Source organism: Amphiura filiformis, unplaced genomic scaffold (genome assembly GCF_039555335.1).
Source record: "Amphiura filiformis unplaced genomic scaffold, Afil_fr2py scaffold_81, whole genome shotgun sequence".
NCBI classification, from domain to species: domain Eukaryota; kingdom Metazoa; phylum Echinodermata; class Ophiuroidea; order Amphilepidida; family Amphiuridae; genus Amphiura; species Amphiura filiformis.
In genome coordinates, this window is record NW_027305545.1 from 280,546 (window position 1) to 307,814 (window position 27,269).

Below are 27,269 nucleotides of genomic sequence, written 5' to 3' on the forward strand. Positions count from 1 at the left end.
GTATAATATTTTGAAAAAAGGGGGTCATTGAGTATAAGATTTCAAAAAGAGGGTCATCGGGTAGAAAATTTTGAAAAAATGGAGCAAAATTTTGAAAATTTTGGCATAATTTTGAAAAAATGGAGCAAAATTTTAAAGTTTCGAATTTTTTTGTTCCATTTTGATGTTGCTATTCTAGAAAATCTAGAAAAATAGGGGGTCATTGGGTAGCCGCAACCAAAAAAAGGGGGTTGGGTAGCCGCAACTAAAAAAAGGGGTCATCCGGTATGGCTTTTAAAAAAGGGGTCATCGGGTATAGTCGACTTCAAAAGAGGGGGCCTATTGACAGGCACATACCGTCGCTTCCAAAGTTGAGTGCCCCCCCCGGGGTCTATATATTCACTTAACCCAAATATATGATTTTTTATGGTGATAAGTCACTCGCACATGGAATTTTAGAGTGATTTTGATAGCTATCAACATTAGACTACGATCTAGAAACCCCACCGAAATGCTTTTTTTTGGGAATTTTGCTAGCTGAATCTTTTTGATGAAAGTCAATCTTTGACAAGATGTAACTTGGCTACGGAAAGTGCTATGAAAAAAAAGTTTTCAGCTTTGGCTTTCTTTACTCAAGGGCTTTATATAAAATGATGCAGTTTGATGACAAATTTGAATTCACCTGGCATACCTACTTTTGAGTTCTAATCAATGAAAGCACGACGCTAGTTTAACGTGCTAACTGCTAATCAATAAAAGATGACATGACAGATCAAATGGAAAAATAAGGGCTCTTTCTTTGGGTGACAGCAACACTGAAAAGGGGGGTCTAAGTAACAGCCCAACATACGCGTCACCTCCAAAGTGGGAGTGCCCCCCACATGGGGACATGCAATGGAGCAAACTGCAACTTTTAAATTGGTGTCTTCCTTGGGTTTTTGGATCGTTGTGTCTTTATTTCTTGAACAATTTCAACTGATGAGGTCTTAAATTCAAGCTAAAAGATACAGCTATTGGCTGCTGGTTCCAATTCTGACATTTGTCTTTGATTAGGATATACAGGGCAGGGGGGTGAACATAACTGGTACCTTAATTCTTTGGCTTAGGGCCTACTGTAGACCTACAGCACTATACTATTTATACGTCGAAACTGTTGACTCAACTAACATGACTGCAAGTTTATCAGCATGGTCTGTCATGCATGGACGTTTGCATGGGTATTGGCAGGGAGAGAACTGTGTTTCTAATGTATTGATAAATAAAACCTTTGCCCCCCCGACAGTACTTGGTAGTAGTGGTGAACAATCCTGGCTGGAGTCAAACGACCAGCAGCTGAGCTGGTCATAATTTTCACAATACTGGACCATTTTGTGCAAAATAACTTGGATTGTAGTGTGTTTGTTAACAAAGCATCAGCTACCAAGGAGGCATTTATATTCCTAAGAAATCAAGACATTCAAAATGTCTAACCCTAACCCTAACTCCAGAAATGTGTTAAAAATGCATGTAAATGCAAAAATCTGATACAAAAATTGTCAGAATTTAATGAAAATGCTCCTGTAGCTTTTCCTCCATACCACCCATCTAATGAAATCACCTACATTAATATGTTGCAAATTCAGGCAACCAGAAATGCTGAAGCACCATTTTGAAAAGTGCACACACTTAACATGAAATAGCCCATTATAAAATGAAAAACATTTTGCACGTCGTTTATTTTAAGTAGACTTACAGGCATTTTTTCGAAGCCAGTCATCGGAACAATTTTGCTCCCCTTGGAATTTGGCCTAGAGGGTACTAGGGGCTGTGCAATAATTATGCGTACCCCAAGTAGTGAATTCTCAAAATGGTCTGCCAAAATTGCTTGCCCCCCTTTTGACATGCCTAATAATATTTGCCACCCCCTCTTCTTTTGACATGCCAAAAAATATTTGCCGCGCTTTACACATGCCAGATTTTTGAGAACCCCAATTAGAAACAATTAATTCTCTAATATCATGTGATGCGAGCGCGGCAAGCAGACAATTTTGCATATTTAAATGTTCCGTAACAACAAGTTTCTACACCCTTATTAGGGCGTAATATTAGAACGGTGCCCAAATATCTGTACCAAACATTGCTTGTCCTCAGGGGCACAGGTGGACAAGGCGGACGAAGTTCAGGGGCCTTGAGGGTTCTGGGGCCAGTGTTCGATTTACCTGGTGTAGCAGAACACATTTTGGACAACCTGCTACACAAATTTCAGCTTGTATAGCAATGTTTTACAATGTAAACATCAACTAAATAATGTTATCGCTAATTTTTTGCAACATAAATTGTTCAAAGTAAAACAAACCCTGCCCCGAACAAAAGCGATAATGAAATAAGGAGGATAAAGGAGATGTTAAAAGGCCCCGCACTGCTCCTTGTCCATATAGGCCCCCTAGGTTCTGGCTACGCCCCTTTCCTCTCCCCTTAATTATTGCACCACCCTTTATTGGGCTGGCCAGCTCCCTCTACCTGACAGAAATCCCCAGAATTGACTTAGGCTTATGAATTTTTCTATGTAGCCTGGTAGGCCTAACATCTTGATTTGGGGCTAGAGTCCAGGGGCACTCGACTTTGGAAGTGACGGGGATGTGCAGACAGCTATTCGAAACTAGGGGTCTTTCGCTGAAAGCCTAGACACCGAAAAGGGGCTCTTTCAGTGAGAAGGCCCCAAAAAGGGTGTCTTTCCGTGAGACCGGGTAAAATCTTACCAAAAAAAGGGGGTCATTCAGCAAGATTGAGAAAAAGTTTGTGTCAAAATATAAACGTTAAATACAACATTTTTAAAAATTCGAAAAATTTGAAGGAAAAATAATGAAAAAACAGTGTCATTCAGTGAGAGATTATTTTCCCAAATTTTTTGGGAAAAAGGGTCTTTAAGAGACAGGAAAATAAAAAAAAGGGGGCCATTGGGCGAGAGGTAGTTCAGTAAAACAAAAAAGGGAGTTGTTGGGTGAGAGGGAGTTGAAAAATGGGGTCAATGTGGCCGCACATCACCATCACTCATTTTTAATGAGCCCCTCCCCCCGGCTGAAGTATTGTAAAATATTGGTAATTGGGCCAGTAAATATGACCCAATGTTGACAATGGCTAAATACGCTGTATTATTTCTGGAAAGGATCCGGCAACTATTTACAGTTAGCACATTGAAAAGTGAACTTTGACGAACGTGATGCGAAAATTCTTACGGTACATTGGGCTATTCCAAAAAATAGATGCACACCCCCTATAGAGGAGTAAATTTTCAATCAAAGAAATGTTCGGATTTCCAAGTCTGCTTTCTGAAAACGACTGGAATTCCAGTTGCCAATGTTACTGGAAAAAGCTAGGAAAAATCACGAAAATGTTAAAAATGAGCTGTCAAATTGAGGAGTTCTGATTTTGAACTATTGTTCTGCCGGATTTGTTTGCCTTTGGGCACTTTAAAAGTCTGGATTTCCAACAGTCACGACTGGACAAAAGTCCGGATATCCGAACTCCTCTATAGGGGTGTGCATCTATTTTCTGGAATAGCCCATTTTTTTATTCATTTTTTCAGCCGGGACGGTTACGTTCACAACCACACATCAATATACAGAGTGCATCTTGTAACAAGTTAAACATCTTTGGTCCCATTAGATAAAGTTTATAATTTCCATTGTCTTTTTCTTATTTTTCTTCAGTGTTCAAAAATCTCATCATTCTAAGGTCTGTGTCATGATGCTGTCTTAGGGAACAAACCAAAAGATCGATGACGTCCTATAAACGTAACTAGTTTTTGTTTCTCAGCTGACCCCTCCCTCCCTGCCAGAAACATAATAATAAAGTGTTGAAAAATTTGACATAATAATAATAATGACACATTCTTCAGACCGATGTTTTTTTACAAACGTAATCGAGTATATTTACCCCTCCCCCTAAACGAAACTCATCGATCTTTTGGTTTGTTCCCTTATTTGATGATTGTTCAAATTACATTGATGTATGGATTGCATAGCTGATATTTGTTTACATACATGTACATGTATGTAAAGTTTGTAATGAATGTTTTAAAGGTATTAAAAATGCTCATGAACAGACTGTTTAACACATGGTATGTACATGTACGGAAATATTTCTGTTGTATGTTGAGGGCCATGCTATTATTATTTATCATTTGAAGCAAACATGTGGCAAATGTTAAAATAATTTTAATGAAATGTCACAGTCACGGCCTTTGCCAATAAAAACAAAAGATTTGATGTTTTAAATTATTTGAAACCTAAAAATGTTGTATGCAAGATCACCTGGTAAAAAAGTTGACCTCTCCATCAAGTTGGAATAGACTAGAGGCTGTCACTTAATTCAGTTACTCAAATTCTCAGTACCCATACAGAGATGCCAATTTAATGACCAATTTGATCATAAGTTAAAGTTGACAGCAATGGAAATTATGGGGTTATTGATATTAGTTGTTAATCAATTTCGAGTACAACATAGAAATTACAATGGCATTATACTAAATATTTATTGTTATCTGTTCGATGTGATGTGACTGTAACATAGGTCAAATGCAACCTAGGAATTACATGGCATTGAACCAAAGATTTATTGTTATAATTTAATAAATAGCAGTTCAATGTTACTGTAACATTTGTCAAATGCAACCTAGGAATTACATGGCATTGAACCAAAGATTTATTGTTATAATTTAATAAATAGCAGTTCAATGTTACTGTAACATTTGTCAAATGCAACCTAGGAATTACATGGCATTGAACCAAAGATTTATTGTTATAATTTAATAAATAGCAGTTCAATGTTAGTGTAACATTTGTCAAATGCAACCAAGGAATTACATGGCATTGAACCAAAGATTTATTGTTATAATTTAATAAATAGCAGTTCAATGTTACTAAAACATTTGTCAAATGCAACCTAGGAATTACATGGCATTGAACCAAAGATTTATTGTTATAATTTAATAAATAGCAGTTCAATGTTAGTGTAACATTTGTCAAATGCAACCAAGGAATTACATGGCATTGAACCAAAGATTTATTGTCATAATTCAATAAATAGCAGTTCAATGTTACTGTAACATAGGTCAAATGCAACCTAGGAAATTACATGCCATTGAACCAAAGATTTATTGTCATAATTCAATAAATAGCAGTTCAATGTTACTGTAACATAGGTCAAATCAAATGCAATCTAGGAATTACATGGTATAACCAAAGATTTATTGTGATAATTCAAAATACATGTAGGAGTTCAATGTTTCTGTAACATAGGTCATATGCAACCTAGGAATTACATGGCACTGAACCAAAGATTCATTGTGATAATTCAATAAATAGCAGTTCATTGTTTCTGTAACATAGGTCATATGCAACCTAGGAATTACATGGCACTGAACCAAAGATTTATTGTGATAATTCAATAAATAGCAGTTCAATGTTACTGTAACATAGGTCAAATCAAATGCAACCTAGGAATTACATGGCATTGAACCAAAGATTTATTGTTTTCAATAAATAGCAGTTCATTGTTTCTGTAACATAGGTCATATGCAACCTAGGAATTACATGGCACTGAACAAAAGATTTATTGTGATAATTCAATAAATAGCAGTTCATTGTTTCTGTAACATAGGTCAAATGCAACCTAGGAATTACATGGCATTGAACCAAAGATTTATTGTGATAATTCAATAAATAGCAGTTCATTGTTTCTGTAACATAGGTCATATGCAACCTAGAAATTACATGGCATTGAACCAAAGATTTATTGTGATAATTCAATGAATAGCATTTCATTGTTTCTGTAACATAGGTCATATGCAACCTAGGAATGACATGGCATTGAACCAAAGATTTATTGTCATAATTCAATAAATAGCAGTTCAATGTTACTGTAACATAGATCAAATGCAACCTAGGCATTACATGGCATCAAACCAAAGATTTAGAGGAGCATGTGTGGCCGAGTGCCGGCGAGTGGATAAGGCGTTTGGCTCATAATCCAATAGGTTGCGAGTTTGAACCCCACTTAAATTCTATCAATTTAACCTGCGGGTCACCATTAGAGTTTGAAATAAAACCTTCCTTTTATCAATATGAGTTAATGGTATTGACCTAATTTCCTTGGGAAACAAACATCCCAATAATGTGAACATCTACATAAAAATCGGAGCATTATTTTAAAGCTTACCCCTGTAGAGGTCAGAACGGCTATGAGGCCATATTAAATTTGTGGATGTATCTTTCATAACTTTACCACTTAGACAGGTAATGAGGTAACAACTGTGGTTAAAAGTTGGACATGTGTTTTTAGAGACATGGTATATGTGTGTAGGAATGCAAAAATACCAAAAGTGTCCAAAATCTTGTGTCTTTTGTATGGTCACCAGTTTAGGTCATAATGATACATAAATTTAATAAATGTTAAAGTTGCTCTCATCATGCTGTGTAATACCTCAAACTCTTCCTCATCATATGGAACAAAAAAGTCAATTGTCATATTTCTTTAGGATGCGTAGTTCAGGGATTATGACGTCAAATAGATCAAAGGTTAATGACCTTAAATTACATACAAGAGGCAGTCAATAAGTTCATAGAACAAGGTACTTGAAAGAGTACTGGCTAAATTCCTTCTATCTCACTCTTGAACATGGTCACTGCATACCTTAATGCACCTGTCAAAATTTTTCTTGAAACCAGGGTTCAGTTTTAGCCGGCAAAAACCTGTTTTTGCCGTTTTTGGTGGCAAAAACTGGCAAAAACCTGTTTATTCGATTTTGCCTGGTTAAAACCGGCAAAAATGGCAAGAAGTGGCAAAAACTCACATATAGTCACTCAAATATTTAAAAATAACACAGAAAGCTCATACACAGCAGCACACAACTTTTAATGAATCATTCAACATAATTTTTGTCTCATCAAGTCCTTAAAATGAAAAAGTTTTGAATCTGATATATGCCATATTTTGGTTTTAAAATGCACTTGAGCAATGAAAATGCATGCCTTTAATTTCTTAATACATGTAATATCTTACTTATAATTACAAAATCTGGTCTTACACTCGGGAAATGATTTTTGTAACTTAATAATTTGTTTTGAGATGAAAAAACTGAACTATAAATCACTTTTTTAGTTTTTGCCATTTTTGCTGGCAAAAAATGGCAAAATTTTGTTTTTGCCAAGCGGTTGAAACCGTGGTTAAAACCACGTTTTTTCCACCTGCGTCAAAAACCTGCGAACCCTGCTTGAAACCTTCTATGTCAACAAAATGGAGGTCTTCCGACTGCTCCATAGGCCACTCTTCAATGAAGGCTCAATAACATTGATCACCACCAAACATGAAATTATGAAGGTAGGACTTAAAAAATTCTAAAATAGGTTTCACTAACTAGAGGCCATAGCTGGACCACAATATAGTTGATTTAGTTAAGTGACCTCTCTGTTGTGAATGGCAGCTTCACAAACTGAGAAAGGACACTGGACACAATTCGAGAACAGCCCCATTCCTACTACCAACCTTCTTCACTTGATGGCTTGCCTCAATTTTGCTATCAAAATTGTATGATATAGACCTATGCTTGTACTTTCATTTGGCAAATGAACTGTTATCAAGACTATCCCTGAATCTCAGAAAACAGCGAGAAAGACCTTCCACTATGGTGACCGAGTGATGATCTTCTTATGGGTAGGAGATCCAGTGAGTACATGTAATGTATATCTTATCACCTTTAGTCAAATATAGATTAACTTGTCTCGGTCCTCATTCTAAGTGTATAGGTGTGGACCTGATATGTCAACTGGTATCAATTTTGTGCATGAAAATTCTGGGACACCCAAGTAGAAGACGGCCTGAAATACCCAAAGGTTAATGGATTTATGTTGGAAACACATTCATCGCCCATTCCATCCTTGAACTCTTAGGACCATTTCATTGCTGTTGAATATCAAGGATTTCATCACTATTTACAGCAACTGTACAATGTTAAATTTCATTTGAGTTTTCACCACTGTTGGGAGAAATTTCCATGATGACCCTGTGTTCACTTCTGGTAGTACCTGTGAATTCATGGAGATAGGCTTCCTTTGAAGAATGTCCTGCCCATATACAGTGATGCAAAAATGTAATATTTTTGCGGTAATGTTTTGAAGGAACAAGCTTTCAAATGAGACCAAATTCAATACTGTGTGACAAAGTAGCATACCTTGTTCTACGAACTTTTTGACCGCCCTCGTAGTATTCAAATTTAAAAAAATGCTCCGATTCACCCGAAACTCGTCTTAAATCATTGCTCTAATGACCCAGACAAGTAATTTCATAATTTGTGTGATTTTTGAAATTCTTATTGTCAGGTACGCATTTTTGCAACTATAATAGAGCATACACAGGATGACAATTGATCCATTTGTTTCATCAGAAAATGGGATGATCAATATGTGTAAGCAAGGTTTTTGTGTTTCGTTTGTCGATCTAAATGAATAATTTGAAACAATATGAGACAAGTTTTGGACGAATCGGAGCATTTTCAAAATTTGAATAATAATGTAAAAATGTAAAACCTTTGATCAATTTGATGTCATAATCCCTGAACTATGCATCCTACAGAAATATGAAAACTTGTCTTTGACCACTGTGTTAAATAAGTTCCATATAGGTCCATATTTTCTAATGAATTTGTTAATGAATTCTAGTTAGTAACACAAAGAATGTGCATGCCCAGTCTTGTCCACTCTGTCCCCTTCATTTTTGTTACCCTACCTGAATAGGTGTACATGAATATGTACATTTAAACTTCAAAGACTTTTACATTTTGTGTTACTTTTTGATTTAATATACACCAGTGTTATGGAATGATGTAGCTACAATTAATTTACCTGTAGGCTGTAAAGACAAAGTAATATTTAAATCAAATTAATTTGCATTTACTTAACCTGACAGAAATGGCTAGGAAGAAACACAGAAATTAATTGGTCTTATGTACAATTCAAGTACTTCTACACCCCAATCCCGGGGAATTGATGGGGCTTGTAATTTTTGAACTTCTTACAAACATGTGCACTTTAGGCTAGGCTTATTTTTTTTATTTACCCGCCCAATTATCTTGTTGTTTGATCATAATGTGTGATTTGCTCCACAGCAACGCCCTCAATGTTTTTTGAATTTCTACTTTTTGCACCATTGTAATAACCATTGGTGTACATAAATGCCCTGTGAAAGACTTAAGCCTGATGTGCTTTAATTACAGTAAAATTTAACATTTATAATAAAACCGGGTCTCCTCGGTTTTATTCTGAGCTCACTGATCAAGTACTGAATAAACACATCGCGTGCGTGTGTGAATCATTGATCAGCGACGTACCGTATACACTGTATGCGTATCGCTATTCGTCTAGTATAGTTTTGCCAATAATCATGATAATCATACAGTTGGCGGTTTTATACACACATTGTAAAAGCTGTCCGTCTTGACTTGACGTATAATCTGTGTGCATATCAAAATTCATCTTATGTCTTCTTTGTTCGTCCTAGCTGTGTAAAACTACGCCAATATTCATGACAATATAATCGTTCGGCAAACTGATACACGCATTGTAGGCGCTGGAATGAAATAGTAATTTTCTTCGTTTTACCGCATTTGTTTGGCTCGAAATTAAAAGGGGACAACGTGATCAGTAGCTATCAGTGAAAACTAACATTTTAATCCATTCTTTATGCAAATCACACATTATTGCTTTAATTTAAAATTCACACACAAAAAAAGGGATGTGTACAGTTTGTACACTGAATAATAAGAATAGGCATAAGTAATAGCAATTAATCTGACTATATAAAAGTATTCCCCATAATTATCTATAAGGTTAACTTACTTTGCATGTCTAAAACCCACAAAGAATCATTCTTTTGCCCAGGACCACTTTTTGAATGGTGTATAACTGACACAAAAATAATTTTGAGTGAAAATTGACATTTACAGTGACGGTAAATTTGTTAGAGAGAAAACATAATTGCAATTTTAAATTAAATGTTGTCATATGATGGTATTTTGTGCAATATGTCATTTTATTCAAATGTAGATGGTGTTAACATGTACAAACACATTGTGTAATAATTATTTCAAATTAAGCGCAAGTTTTAAATTAAAAAGCACAGAATGACAGGCAAGTACGTGATCATCTGTTTGTTGAATGCCATTACAACAAATGCCAGATTCCATAGAAAATTGTGACAGCATGTGAGGAATTTTTCCAAACGTCTTGGTCATATGAATATTCCTGTCAAATGAATGACAGGCTAAGGCGATACATACAGTACTGCAATGCAAATTTGGTTTATTTTCTTTATTTTTCTATTTGAAAGGACAATGCCTTCAAAAAATCGAAAGAGAAAAGAGCAGAGAAGAGAGAAGAGACAGGAGGAGAAGAGACAGGAGGAGACGAGGCAGAAAGAGTTGGACAAGAAAAGACAGGAGCCTCCAAATACTAGCCTTTGTGCTACCCATCATACTAGCCTTTGTGCTTCCAATAACTCTAGCCTTCGTGCTACCCATCATACTAGCCTTTGTGCTACCAATGACTTAAGCTTTCATGCTACCCATGACTCTAGCCTAAGTGCTACTCAGTGCTACTCTCCAAATACTAGCCTTTGTGCTACCAATGACTCTAGCCTATGTGCTACCAATGACTCTAGCCTTCGTGCTACCCATACTTCTAGCCTTTGTGCTACCCATACATCTAGCCTTTGTGCTACCAATGACTCTAGCCTTTGTGCTACCAATGACTCTAGCCTTTGTGCTACCAATGACTCTAGCCTTTGTGCTACCAATGACTCTAGCCTTTGTGCTACCCATGACTCTAGCCTTCGTGCTACACATACTTCTAGCCTTTGTGCTACCAATGACTCTAGCCTTTGTGCTACCAATGACTCTAGCCTTTGTGCTACCAATGACTCTAGCATTTGTGCTACCCATGACTCTAGCCTTCGTGCTACCCATACTTCTAGCCTTTGTGCTACCCATACTTCTAGCCTTTGTGCTACCCTGTGTGATACCCATGACTCTAGCCTTCATGCTACCCATACTTCTAACCCTGATGCTACTGAAGACTCCCAAAATACTAGCCTATGTGCTACTCAGAATGTCTATCAAAATGTGACAGAAAATGATAGTCAAGATACTACTCATATCACTTTATGTGCTACTCAAAATTATAGTCAAACAAGTAACCAAGATGCTGCTCAAATGGAACAGCCTGGTTGCTCTTCATGGTCCAATGATACACATTTCCGCCAAGAAAAAGAACAAACCCGATTCCAAAAAATGGTATGCAACTTTGCCTGAGTCAACGAAACAAGACAAGCAGGCATCACAACGACAGTACTATAGAAGCAATAAATCTAAGATTCTGCAGAAAAAGCAGTCTGACTATCAAAAACCAAAAACAAGAACAAAGAAGCTGCAACAAATACGGTCCGAGTATCAAAAACCAGAAACACGCAAGAAGATACTGCAGAAAAAGCAGTCTGACTATCAAAAACCAGAAACACGCAAGAAGATACTGCAGAAAAGGCAGTCTGACTATCAAAAACCAGAAACACTCAAGAAGATTCTGCAGAAAAAGCAGTCTGACTATCAAAAACCAGAAACACGCAAGAAGATACTGCAGAAAAGGCAGTCTGACTATCAAAACCCAGAAACACCCAAGAAGATTCTGCAGAAAAAGCAGTCTGACTATCAAAAACCAGAAACACGCAAGAAGATACTGCAGAAAAGGCAGTCTGACTATCAAAAACCAGAAACACTCAAGAAGATTCTGCAGAAAAAGCAGTCTGACTATCAAAAACCAGAAACACGCAAGAAGATACTGCAGAAAAGGCAGTCTGACTATCAAAAACCAGAAACACTCAAGAAGATTCTGCAGAAAAAGCAGTCTGACTATCAAAAACCAGAAACACGCAAGAAGATTCTGCAGAAAAAGCAGTCTGACTATCAAAAACCACAAACACGCAAGAAGATTCTGCAGAAAAGGCAGTCTGACTATCAAAAACCACAAACACGCAAGAAGATTCTGCAGAAAAGGCAGTCTGACTATCAAAAACCAGAAACACGCAAGAAGATTCTGCAGAAAAAGCAGTCTGAATACCAAAATCTTGAGACAAGAGCACAAAAACTTGACAGTATGCGTCAGAATTATAAAAACCAGCAAATAAATCCAAAAAATCACTAATGTAATGGAGAAGAGATCTGCTGCAAGAGCAAATATCCATCAAGTTATCAGAAATTTCAAACGCCAATGTATGACACAAAAACCCACTTACACTTGCATTATATGCAAACGCCTGTGGTTTAGAACTCAGGTTTTGCCCTTCATGAAAACTAAATATCCCAGAGAAAGTCTGCTTAAAGCAATGCTACCAAGTACTACATTTTCAGAATTGCCTGAAGATGCATGGATTTGTAAAACATGTAATGAGAACATCAAGAAAGGTATTCTGCCACGTTTAGCAGAAGCAAACAAGCTAGCACTGGCACCACAACCTCCAGAACTATCTCAATTAAATACACTAGAAAGACACTTAATATCTCCTGTGATTCCTTCATGAAATTAATCCCTTTGATTAAGGGATGTCAGAAGGGATCCATGGTCAAGTTGTATGTGTGAAAGCTGACATTGACAAAACAGCCAAATCACTTCCAAGACTTCCTAATGATGAATCTCTGATAAGAGTCAAATTGAAGCGCAAATTGGATTACAAAGGCCACCACTTGTATTGTCAACATGTTACTCCTGCCAAAGTAAGATCAGCACTCAATATCCTTAAAGACATCAATCCTATCTTTGAGGAGATAGAAATTGATCATAATGATGAACTAGAAAGAACTAATGATCCAATAGTAGCAACTAATGCAACCAATGAATTACTTGCAGACAGTGAGGAAGACTCAACTGACTCAGAATCTGCATATAATGCTGATACAGAACCTGAAACAGACACTGAAGACAGTAATCAAACTGTTCCAAATGATGATGTCACTAACACATCTGCACCTCTTGACTCATTCTTGCAACCAGTTGATTTTGCTCAATACATTGCTGATCACACTGATGACTCAATACTGTGTCTTGCGCCTGCAGAAGGCAATAGACCTCTTGGAGTACTGAATATGGAAGCTGAATCGTTTCCCGTACAATTTCCAAACGGAAAAAACACTTACAATGAAGAAAGAATGCCAAAAGTTTCACCTTGTAGATACTTCAATGCAAGGCTGTTTTCTAGCGATAACCGCTTTGCAAGTGATCCACAATATATATTCTTTGCTCAATATGCAACAGAACTGAATCAGATAATGTCTAAAATATCTATAGCAATGAGACAAGGACACACAAAGACTGCCAATGGCAAAGATATCACACCACCTATGCTGACAAACCCAGCACAAGTGAAGCAATTATTACACAGAGATGACGGCTATCGATATATGGCTCAAATAAGGGGCACCCCAGCTTACTGGGAGAGAACCCTCAAAGATCTATTCGCAATGATACGCCAACTTGGAATACCAACTTGGTTTGTCACTTTCAGTGCTGCCGATCGAAGGTGGTGTGAAATTGACAATGCCATCCGTGAATTACACGGCAAACCACCAATGACACCTGAAGAACACAAAAATATGAGCTGGGATGAACACTGCGAAAACATAATGAAAGATCCTGTATGTGCTACCAGGATGTTTCAGCAAAGAGTCCTAAACCTGATCACACAAGTAATCCAATCTGAAGCTAAACCAATTGGCAAAGTAGTAGATTATTTCTACCGTACTGAATTCCAACAGAGAGGCTGGCCTCACATCCACATGCTTGCGTGGGTGGAGGATGCTCCGAAATTAGACCAAGATAATGATGAAAAACTGGTAGAATTCATCGACGAATACGTCGCATGTAATTTGCCTCCTGAAAGTGATCCAGAGCTTCATGAAATTGTAACCAGTGTACAAACTCATAGCAAAAATCACACTAAATCATGCAGGAAAACTGGCAAAATATGCCGATTTAACTTTCCCAAGCCACCAACTGAACGCACATTGATTTGCAGACCAAATCTTCCTGATGAATCCCAAAATGCTGTAGAAACAGCCAAAGAAAAACTCAAGGAAGTCTGGAATGTTCTTTCAGACCCTGAAACTGAATTTGACAGCACAACTGAACTTCTCAATACAGCAAATATCTCACAGAAAGAACTGGAAGAATCTCTTGACTTACTTTCGAAATCAACAACTGTATACCTAAAACGAAAGCCTAATGATGTCTGGATTAACAACTATAACCCACATCTATTACGAGCATGGAATGGCAATATGGATATCCAATATGTTTTGGATGCTTACAGTTGCACAATGTACATTGTGTCTTATATTAGCAAAGCAGAACGTGAAATGGGCGATCTGCTCAAAAATGCATCAAAAGAAGCTAGAGAAGGAAACAGTGAGGCAATCACTGAACTTCGAAAGCTCGGAAGTGTGTACTTGACACATCGAGAAGTACCAGTCATGGAATGCATCTACAGAGTCTGTAGTATGCCTCTGAAAAAATCCACAAGAAAAGTCATATTTATCCAAACAGATCCAAATGGACAAAGAATCTCACTGCCACTGGAAAGTCTAAAAAATATGTCTGAAAATGACCAAGTATGGATGCCAAATATGCTTGACAAATACTACGCAAGACCTCAAACATCCAAATTCAGTGATGTTTGCTTGGCAACATTTGCTTCCAGATATCATATGCAATCAAAGAAAGATGATAATAATGACAGCACAAATGAATATGAATTGCAGGATGATCTAGGTGTTCTTAAGGAACGCAAGCAGAGACCTGCCATTATTCGCTATCCAAAGGTACAATTGAAAAAGGACCCAGAGAAGTACTATATGAATATCATAAGACTATACTTGCCACACTGTGATATCAGGCTCAAGCCTGCTCAATTTGAGACCTATCAGTCATATTACATGACCGGTAGCGTAGATACAAAGAATGGCAGAAAATCTGTTCATGAAATTGTCACTGAAAACATGGCACAATATGAAACTGCAAATGAGCAACTCGATGAAGCCTGGCAAGCCATGCAAGAAGCAGGAAACTTGCAAGATGCATGGGCTGCTTTGGCACCACAAGCAGAACAACAACGTCTTGATGATCTCCAAAACAAGAATCGCCTAGATTCTGATGATGAGTTTGATCAAATAGAAATTCCAGAATTGCAGCCAAACATAGCACATGCATCAACTCAAGCCACATACCCAATGTCTGTGGAGACCTGTATTCCAGGGCTCACAAATGACCAAATCACAGCCATGTTCAGAACACTCAATGACAAACAGCAGCAAGTATTCAAACATGTACACCAGTGGTGTATCAAGAAAGTAAACGGTGAAAATCCAGAACCATTTCGTATATTCCTCTCCGGAGGAGCAGGTACTGGCAAATCACACGTCATCAAATGTATAAGATATCATGCTCAAAAGCTTTTTGCGCCACTCGCTGAATCACCTGATGATACAACAGTGCTAGTTGTCGCACACATGGGCACTGCTGCCTTCAACATAGAAGGACAAACAATATGTTCAACATTCAATTACAGTACACAAGCTCCAAATAACTACAGACCTCTGTGCGAAGACACACTAAACACACTAAGATCTAAACTGCAACATGTTCAAATTCTCATCATAGATGAGATCTCAATGGTCAGTAAGAAACAACTCAGGTACATCCATGGTAGATTACAGCAAATAAAACGTGCCTCAAACAGCTCATACTTTGGAAATGTATCTGTACTAGCAGTTGGGGATTTTATCAAATTCCTCCTGTGAAAGCAGGTACTCCTTTATGTGTGCCAGATAACAACCCTCTACAAGAGCTATGGAATACAAACTTCCAACATTGGGAACTCACAGAAATTATGCGTCAGCGTGATGACCTCACGTTTGCGCAGCTTCTAAATCGCCTCCGTGTACACAAACGAGAGGATCCAATAGATCAGACAGATGATGAAATTCTGAAATCTCGCATTATTAATGCAGATGCCAATGTCAAACCACCATCAGAAGCCTTGCACTTGTATGCATACAATGTGGATGTAGACAAGCACAATTTATCCATGCTAGAATCTTTGCCAAATGCAGCAATAACAGTCATGGCTCTAGATATTGTACAAGCAGCTGGTCAAAGTTACCGCAAGAAAGAACCATACAAATCAGAAGATACCAGTTTGGTGCCTGAATTACAACTTGCTGTTGGAGCTAAAGTCATGCTCACTGCAAATTTGGATGTGTCTGATGGTCTCTGTAATGGAGTCACTGGCACTATCAAAGCCATTCAACCAAATAATGCAAACAACCAACCTACTGCTGTATATGTCCACTTTTACCATGTAAAAGTTGGATCAAATGCAAGACAAAAGAACCCTCTACCACCACCACACAATGAATGTGTTGCCATAAAGCCACATAAAGTTACATTTGTACCAAACGGTTCAAATTCTACTGTCATTCGCCAACAATATCCTCTCAAACTTGCCTGGGCCATGACAATACACAAGGTCCAAGGTCAAACTACTGAACAAGTAGTCATTTCACTCAAAAATGCAAGAGCAGCTATGGGTTATGTGGCACTTAGCCGTGTCACTAGTCTCAGTGGGCTCTTCCTCGAAGACTATAATCCACAAAAAATATTTTGTGATGAAACAATTGCACAGCATATAGCTACAATGTCTGCATGTGATATGTCTCAATCAAACCCACTACTTCACATAGACCAGAAGAAGCACTTCATAATTGCTCATCACAATATTCAAAGCCTGTCGAAGCATTATGAAGACCTCCAAAGCAACGTTGAATTCCGCAAAGCGGACATAATCTGTCTTTCAGAAACTTGGCTCAATACAAGTCACAATCTGGTGAACTATCACCTCCCGAATTATCACCTTGTTGCCATTGCAAAACCACAAGATTTAGCAAGAGGCCGAGGTGTTGCTATGTATGTCAGAAGCTCTATTAAGTACTACCAAGTACCACTCGAAGTCAATGAATGTGATGTCTTGGCAGTAAGAACCGCTGGTTCCCCATCAATACTTGCCATAACAGTGTACAAGCCGATCAATACAAATGCTGCTGCATTCAGTGAAGTTATTGCCAACATATGCACACAAATTGCAATTCTAGATGTTGACTATACTGTCATCCTAGGAGACTTCAATCATGATCTCAAACAGAATGCTCCAATTCGACCACTTCAGCAATATAACCAACTAATCAATATGCCTACCACAGCCAAAGGCACTCTACTAGACCATATCTATATTAAGCCAACTCCACAGCACTACAAAGCATATGTATTATCCTCATATTATAGCTATCATGAACCTGCTGCTGTTGCCATAAAAATTTAGTGAGAAGTTATAAAACTTCCATCTTCTACAAAATAAAAGAAAAAGTGCTGTTACTCCTAGACAACCCAAGAAAATTGAAGCATTTTAGCTTTCTAAAATTGACTGATTTTAAGATCTCGCACATATTTCTAAACTTATCATTGCTCCAAGACAACCCAAGAAAATTGAAGCATTTTAGCTTTCTAAAATTGACTGATTTTAAGATCTCACACAAATTTCTAAACTTCTCATTGCTCCAAGACAACCCAAGAAAATTGAAGCATTTTAGCTTTCTAAAATTGACTGATTTTAAGATCTCACACATATTTCTAAACTTATCATTGCATGTAACAGCATCATATCTACTCATGAATGCAAATTTGCTGTTTCTCCAAAATAACCCATCAAAAATTAAACGTTTTAGCTTTCTACTCATGACATGACATGGCATTTGCATGTAAATAAACGACCAGCCTAGCTGTTGTACCTTCTCACTGGTAAAAATGTTGAACCTAATGACTTGTTGAATTGGTAACAAGCACACTCAAGATGGCAAGCAGAGGTACGTGTGAATAATTGAATGGTATTTCTATCAAAAAACATGTTGTTTCCTCTTTGAACAATTATTATAGATTCATTTTTGCAGTCCTGATATTAAGTGATTTCATATTGCTTGTAAATAAAATGTATTCATGAAATATATCTTTTGAAAAAATTTTTGTTTATAAATATATTTTTCTGGATTTCTCAAATAACAAAACCAAATGCAGTAAAACTGCTCCCACAAAGGAAATAATGCGCAGCCTGCAACACACAAACTCAGGACATAATTTAAACCAACACATTTCAAATTTATGTAGCATTCAAAATACTACAAAATTGCGTAGCATTTTGCCTAAAATATGCACCATTTTGCTATACAATGCCAGCTTATGCCCTAATCAAACTTAATTTAGCTAAGTCAGACTTAACTTTTGCAAACAAAACAAAAAACACCTTGGTGCTCACAATAGGTACCAATATTATGGTACTTTTATTTCACTACACACACGTCTAATGACAGAAAAGTGGTTACTAATGCTCCGAAATATGGAAATTTAGGAGCATTTTATATGCTTTCCTATTTATAATACTTTGATTAAATAAAAACATGTTTCTATGATGTACAGCTAAAAAGTGGTCTATACAATTATGTCAGAACTTGCATTTTGAGTAATTAAAAAAGTAAAAACCTTTTAAAATTCAATCTCTATACCATTGCAATTCGTAACCATTTTAATTTTTAAGTACAATTTGAGCAATTAGCGGCCTTTTAAAATTCAATCTTTCTTTACCATTGCGATTCGTAACCATTTATTTATTCATATAGGTCTTCATTGGATAAAGTTTGAATTCGTGTATGGGAAACAAGAACACTGTGAAGTAACACCACAACAAATCTGCAATGTGACGTTGGCACAAAGTTGACTCTAATACCACTCCTAACAAGACTACAGGTTAGTAAAGCAGGTTAAATAAGTTATCGCCTAATTGAAGCCCTGAGCTGCAGAAATTCCTAAGTCGTATTTTTGGCAAAATGCAGTTTTAATGTTGCTGAGGATCAGAAAATATAATGTAAACTTTTTAAAAAACCAAATTCAAAAATTTTACATACTTTTTAGGGGGGTAACTTCAACTTTGGTATCATCACTGATCCAAGCTGCAGAAATGCCTTTAGAAGTCCATCAGTGTTTTTATTCGTTTTACCCAACTGCCTATTCATTTCAATTAAAAAACAGACTTATAATGAATATTAATGTACAATTTATATTTTAACATATAATATTCAAACTGGTTCTAAATTACAAAATAAGCTGTTCTTTAGCTATCTACAGTATTTGATGAGTGGTGAGAATTGGGAGTTCGATTTAGAGTTAATTAAATCAAAGAATAATTCATATAAACTAACAAACAAAATGTTTGCAACTGTGACGGAATTATCCATGATGGTGACAAGTAAATATCGAGTTATCAGTAACGAAAGTGCAATAACCTTGAGACAATTTTTAATTAAAAATTATTGCTCATTTCACAGCATCTCAATGTGTCGCATGTCTCCACTTTGAGCATGAGAAATAAAATAAAAAAATGAGAGAGCGAACCAACCTACACCATCGAGACTCTGCAAAACCTCGTCAAGGGATCCCTAAGAAGATCCAGATGGAGACTCCACAACTCTTCAGCCAGTTTGTCTACACCCTCCACAAACGTAACAACAAGTCCATCCATGAGCTGTATGTATGAAAGAGCCATCACATGCTCATTGTACTACGAGAGTTGCCAGAATAATGAGCCCAAGGTTAACCTGATCAAGTAAGTTTAAAAGTCAACTTTACAGTTCAAGGTCAAACTGTTAAGATAATCGCATCTAAAACTGATAGAGCCATCAGTTGAAAGGTGAACTAATAAGATAGAAGCTTGTTACAATAATCTCATCAAGAGCAATCAAATGCCCATTATACAATGAGAGTGGCCAGAATAATGAACATGATAAAGTTGAGGATGTCAAGAAATTAGTAACTATATTTTCAGTAGTATATGCAAGGACAAAGTTCCAAAACCATGTACAATCATAGACTGATCTGTGCATGTGTTGGGTACTAATAACTCATTCTTTACAAGGTGAAATCAAATTTTGATCAATATGTTTGTGAAATATAGGTTTTTAAACCATATGTCATTAGGAGTGAGACCATTGGGCATATACTGTCAGCTTGATAGGTTTACACTGGAAAATTGAGTTGTTAACAATTTACTTAAATAGAAACAAAATATAGAGAATTAAATTTTACTCTCTTTTCCTCTATAAAGTCTATGGTACTTTAGTCCATAGGAAATACTTTAGAAGTAAATGTACCACAAGTGCAAAATTGCATACGCATTATACTTTTCTTATATTCCTGATACAGGACCTTTGTTACGATACCCTTGTCCAGTGCGGTACCTAGTAATCCTTCCGTACCATCAACACCGCCATCATCAGTGGTAAGGTCATCAAGCCAGTCATCGACTTTGTCATTTACACCATGGCCATGCGTGACTACATGTATCCAATTGTGACACTGTTTCAAAAGAGTCTACGTATTGCCTTCTACATCTACATCCAGTCAACTTTCTTACCACTTAACATCATGATCAACAACTACTGGAACAAAAATGAGGAATTATTCAGGATGGAGCGCACAGTAAGGAAGTATAAGTAAAAAATCATTCAGGTATAATTGTACCAGCAGACATAATGCTGTTAGAAGTCACCTCTGAAGGACTAGTGCCTTGACAATATGGAGTGTATAATACAAAGTGTGTATAAGCATGTTTGTATCGTTCATTAGCATTACCGGTTCACATTAAGGTATAATAGAACATTCAGTTTTTAATGAGCCCTGATAGAGCCAAAAACAAAAATGTTTCATTGTCCATAAATCCCTTTCAAGCTGTAGTGTCCGTCAGATTCAAAACAAAACAAAACAAAAAAAAAACATTTTAAAACCTTTTTTTACAATTTCCAAAATTTTAAATAATGACTTAAAAGTCATTATTATTATTTTTAAATAATGACTTAAAAGTCATTATTCTTTTGTATACACCTAGTAAAAACTTTTTTCCAAATTTTTCAGATTAGAATCAGTTGGATAAGGACAATCAAAAAATTCAAACAAAGGAAAGATATAATTGATACCAATAACAAAATGTGTATTTTGGAAAGTGGAATTATCAACTATTAATGGCCACTATCTTCATAGACTTGCCAAAAAAAAAATCCCCAGAAGGCCACAACAATTTTTTTTGTTTGTGAAGCATACATGAATATTTTTCAGTATTATGAGCAAGATTTTTAACACAAATTTCCACATACATAAATGCCAGCTGGTAATAACAATAACTGACCATCCAGGATTTGAACCTAAGACCTTCAGATCACTGTACCGATGCTCTACCAAGAGAGCTAATAAGTTAGATGGAGAAGAGCAATGATGTTATTATCTATAAGCCTTCAGTTCAATACCCATCCTCTAACATGTTATCCAAGAAGCTTACATGTATATCATTCAATAATCAATCGGTATCCAAGTATAAGTATAAAATATGACCACTTGATAACAATTAATCTAAGGTAAATTTGGGTTATTTTGCCACTGTTATAGCATGATATTACTATTTAGCTGTCATTCAGACCTTTAATCTAAGGTAAATTTGGGTTATTTTGCCACTGTTATAGCATGATATTACTATTTAGCTGTCATTCAGACCTTTTTCCAGTAACCAAAAGATATCAGATACCTAACGGCAACCAATGAGTGGTTTATCATGAACAAGCCTGCAAACACAATTAAAATTATAATTAGCACGTCTGGATCATTCTAGGCTGTAAATATAAGTTTTACTCCTTTTCTTTATAAGGGGATGTGTAACCTAGCATCTTGACTCGTAATCCAAAGATCCAGGGTTTCAATCACGATGCTGCCGGGATTCAATTGGGAAAAATGTACAATAAAGCAATATGACTGATCATCATACACTCTATTGTACATTCGATAATTGGTCCGTTTCCTTCACACAACAACAGTCCAAATGAACTTGAGTAACCTGGATTGGTTATTGCAAAAGATGCAACAGAGCCTCAAAGAAATGGGAGAAGACTTCAAATAAAAAAGAAAATAGCAGGAGTTTTCCTGAAGTTCTTCATGATTTTTATTTCCTACCCTTTAAGAATATAGTACATCATGATATACAAAAATTTTAAATTTCAAAAAATTATTAATATCGATATATATAAATTTTATTAATATCAAATTAATTGCAAATTAATGAATTGGAGCAAAATTACTTGACAGAGCAAAATAACCCAAGTTTGCCCTACAAATGTTTATTATTGTTTAAAATTATTAATTAAGACTACTTGTTTATTTCGCTTACCAGGAGCGCTTATTGTTGTTATTGTGTCAATCAAACAACTTGCAATCCTATTTTTCAGTTGAGTGTTTCCATTTTTGTTTCGCCTGATAAAGTAAGAGACTATGTAATCACTTTTTCGTATAGCTGAATGTATATATGTGTGGCTGTATGTGTGTGTGTTGTATATGTGACATTTTTTGGTTAATGTTTTGGTTATCTTCGGACGATTTATTTGGGACCGCTGTGCCTATTTTTTACTTTTGCTACCCAAAGTAACCACTACCACCGATTTACGAACCTGTTCTGTCACATGACATCGCCAGCTCGTCATGTGACAACCCAGATCAATAAAACCAATTCCATCAGTTTGAAAAAGACAGTCGTTGCGTCCGAAGCCCACATAAGTGAACAACTTTAGTTGTGTGTTATGGTTTAAACTCTACCAAAAAGTAATCACAAAAGCAGGTGGTCGTAAAAGCAGGCAAGACTCATGATTCGAGAACCGCCTTGTTCCATATTGTGTTTCCTGTCTTATATTGTCTATAATTAAAACAATCAAATTATTCACTCCAGCAGTTAAAAGCTGTTAAGATATGGGAAGCAAAAACGTACAACAATACCCCATAAGATAGTATATGCTTCCAGTTATAGTTGCCACTATATAACCATGTTTTTGTGCACCATCTAAAACGTTTTTGGTGATAGATCTTTCTTATCCCTACTTTTGATTTATTCACTATTTTATACCTATTTGATTTAAAGACCTTTCTTATCCCTATTTTAGATTTATTTACTTTTTTATACCTATTTGATTAAGAGATCTTTCTTTTCCCTATTTTTGATTTAGTCACTTTTTCATACCTAGAAGTAGAGACTTTTGTTATACCTATTTTTGATTTATTCACTTGTTCATACCTATTTTTGATTTAGAGACCTTTCGTACCTTATCCCTATTTTAGATTTATTCACTATGTTTACCTATTTGATTTAAAGACCTTTCTTATCCCTATTGTAGAATTATTCACTTTCTATACCTATTTGATTTAGAGACCTTTGTATTTTTGATTTATTGACTCTTTTATACCCATTTTTGATTTAGAGATCTTTCTTATCCCTATTTTTGATTTAGTTATTTTTTCATATACCTAGATTTAGAGACCTTTGTTATACCATTTTTTGATTTATTCACTTTTTCATACCTATTTTTGATTTAGAGACCTTTCTTATCCCTATTTTTGATTTTTCCTATTTTTTATACTTATTTGATTTAGAGACCTTTCTTATCCCTATTTTAGATTTATTCACTATTTTATACCTATTTGATTTAAAGACCTTTGTTATACCTATTTTAGATTTATTCACTTTCTATACCTATTTTTGATTTAGAGACCTTTGTTATACCTACATGTACTTTTGATTTATTCACTTTTTTATACCTATTTTTGATTTAGAGACCTTTGTTAGCTCTATTTTTGATTTATTCACTTTTTTATACCTATTTTTAATTCAGAGACCTTTGTTATACCTATTTTTGATTTAGAGATCTTTCTTATCCCTATTTTTGATTCATTCACTTTGTTATACCTATTTTTTATATTTAGAGACCTTTGCCATCCCTATTTTTGATTTATTTACCTTTTTATACACTTTTTACCTTTGTTATGCCTATTTTTGTTTTATTCACTTTTTTATACCTATTTTTTTATTTACAGACCTTAATGTTAACCCTATTTCCGATTAATTCACATTTTATACCTATTTTGATTTAGACCTTTTGTTATCCCTATTTTGATTTATTCACATTTTTATACCTTATTTGATTTAAAGACCTTTCTTTTCCCTATTTTTGATTTATTCACTATTTTATACCCATTTGATTTAAAGACCTTATCCCTATTTTTGATTTATTCACTATTTTATACCTATTTGATTTAAAGACCTTTCTTATCCCTATTTTAGATTTATTCACTTTCTATACCTATTTGATTTAGAGAACTTTGTATTTTTGATTTATTGACTCTTTTATACCCATTTTTGATTTAGAGATCTTTCTTATCCCTATTTTTGATTTAGTTATTTTTTTTACATTTAGAGACCTTTGTTATACCATTTTTTGATTTATTAACTTTTTCATACCTATTTTTGATTTAGAGACCTTTCTTATCCCTATTTTTGATTTATCCTCTTTTTTATACTTATTTGATTTAGAGACCTTTCTTATCCCTATTTTAGATTTATTCACTATTTTATACCTATTTGATTTAAAGACCTTTGTTATACATATTTTAGCTTTATTCACTTTTTATACCTATTTTTGATTTAGAGATCTTTATTATACCTATTTTTAAATTATTCACTTTTTTATACCTATTTTTGACTTGGAGACCTTTGTTAACCTATTTTTTGATTATTCATTTTTTTTTCACACCTATTTCTTATTTAAAGCCCTTTGTTAGCTCTATTTTTGACTTATTCACTTTTTTATACATATTTTTGATTTAGAGATCTTTCTTATTCCTATTTTTGATTAAGTCACTTTCTGATACCTAGATTTAGAGACCTTTGTTATACCTATTTTTGATTTATTCACTTTGTTATACCTATTTTTGATTTGGAGACCTTTGCCATCCCTATTTTTGATTTATTCACCTTTTTATACCCTTTTTACCTTTGTTATACCTATTTGTTTTATTCACTTTTTTTATACCTATTTTTGATTTACAGACCTTAATGTTAACCCTATTTCTGATTTATTCACTGTTTATACCTATTTTGATTTAGACCTTTTGTTATCCCTATTTTGATTTATTCACTTTTTATACCTTATTTGATTTAGAGATCTTTCTTATCCCTATTTTGATTTATTCACTTTTATACCTATTTTGATTTAGACCTTTTGTTATCCGTTTTGATTTATTCACTTTTTATACCTTATTTGATTTAGAGACCTTTCTTATCCCTATCTTTGATTTATTCACATTTTTATACCTATTTGATTTAGAGACCTTTCTTATCCCTATTTTGATTTATTCACTTTTTTATACCTTATTTGATTTAAAGACCTTTCTTATCCCTATTTTAGATTTATTTACTTTTTTATACCTTATTTGATTTAGAGATCTTTCTTATCCCTACTTTTGATTTATTCACTATTTTATACCTATTTGATTTAAAGACCTTTCTTATCCCTATTTTAGATTTATTTACTTTTTTATACCTATTTGATTTAGAGATCTTTCTTTTCCCTATTTTTGATTTAGTCACTTTTTCATACCTAGAAGTAGAGACTTTTGTTATACCTATTTTTGATTTATTCACTTGTTCATACCTATTTTTGATTTAGAGACCTTTCGTACCTTATCCCTATTTTAGATTTATTCACTATGTTATACCTATTTGATTTAAAGACCTTTGTTATACCTATTTTAGATTTATTCACTTTCTATACCTATTTGATTTAGAGACCTTTGTATTTTTGATTTATTGACTCTTTTATACCCATTTTTGATTTAGAGATCTTTCTTATCCCTATTTTTGATTTAGTTATTTTTTCATATACCTAGATTTAGACCTTTGTTATACCATTTTTTGATTTATTCACTTTTTCATACCTATTTTTGATTTAGAGACCTTTCTTATCATTATTTTTGATTTTTCCTCTTTTTTATACTTATTTGATTTAGAGACCTTTCTTATCCCTATTTTAGATTTATTCACTATTTTATACCTATTTGATTTAAAGACCTTTGTTATACATATTTTAGATTTATTTACTTTTTTATACCTATTTTTGATTTAGAGACCTTTGTTAGCTCTATTTTTGATTTATTCACTTTTTTATAGCTATTTTTAATTCAGAGATCTTTGTTATACCTGTTTTTGATTTAGAGATCTTTCTTATCCCTATTTTTGATTCATTCACTTTTTTATACCTATTTTTTATTTAGAGACCTTTGCCATCCCTATTTTTGATTTATTTACCTTTTTATACACTTTTTACCTTTGTTATGCCTATTTTTGTTTTATTCACTTTTTTATACCTATTTTTTATTTACAGACCTTAATGTTAACCCTATTTCCGATTTATTCACATTTTATACCTATTTTGATTTAGACCTTTTGTTATCCCTATTTTGATTTATTCACATTTTTATACCTTATTTGATTTAAAGACCTTTCTTATCCCTATTTTTGATTTATTCACTATTTTATACCTATTTGATTTAAAGACCTTTCTTATCCCTATTTTAGATTTATTTACTTTTTTATACCTATTTGATTTAGAGATCTTTCTTATCCCTATTTTTGATTTAGTCAATTTTTCATACCTAGAAGTAGAGACTTTTGTTATCCGTTTTGATTTATTCACTTTTTATACCTTATTTGATTTAGAGATCTTTCTTATCCCTACTTTTGATTTATTCACTATTTTATACCTATTTGATTTAAAGACCTTTCTTATCCCTATTTTAGATTTATTTCCTTTTTATATATATATATCTATTTGATTTAGAGATCTTTCTTATCCCTACTTTTGATATAATTACTTTTTTATACCTATTTTTGATTTAGAGACCTTTCTTATCCCTATTTTAGATTTATTCACTATTTTATACCTATTTGATTTAAAGACATTTGTTATACCTATTTTCGATTTATTCACCTTTTTTTTAATACCTATTCGATGTAGAGACCTTTGTTATACCTATTTTAGATTTATTCACTTTTGTATTTGATTTAGAGACCTTTGTATTTTTGATTTATTGATTCTTTTAAACCATGTATACCCATTTTTGATTTAGAGATCTTTCTTATCCCTATTTTTCATTTATATTTTTTCATACCTACATTTAGAGACCTTTGTTATACCTATTTTTGATTTATTCACTTTTTCATACCTATTTTTGATTTAGAGACCTTTCTTA

The 27,269-nt window shown here is 34.5% G+C and overlaps 1 protein-coding gene and 1 long non-coding RNA gene across 2 annotated transcripts in view; one reads left to right on the forward strand and one right to left on the reverse strand.

The window, feature by feature from the left end:
* The window catches only part of LOC140144786 (uncharacterized), a 294,427-nt gene that overhangs the window by 206,447 nt on the left and 60,711 nt on the right, over nucleotides 1–27,269 (reverse strand). The gene's annotated exons all lie outside the window — the stretch shown is intronic.
* LOC140144788 (uncharacterized) lies at nucleotides 18,782–20,636 on the forward strand. Its single transcript, XR_011857936.1, has 3 exons — nucleotides 18,782–18,905; nucleotides 19,484–19,761; nucleotides 20,358–20,636. It is a non-coding gene; the product is annotated as an uncharacterized lncRNA (long non-coding RNA).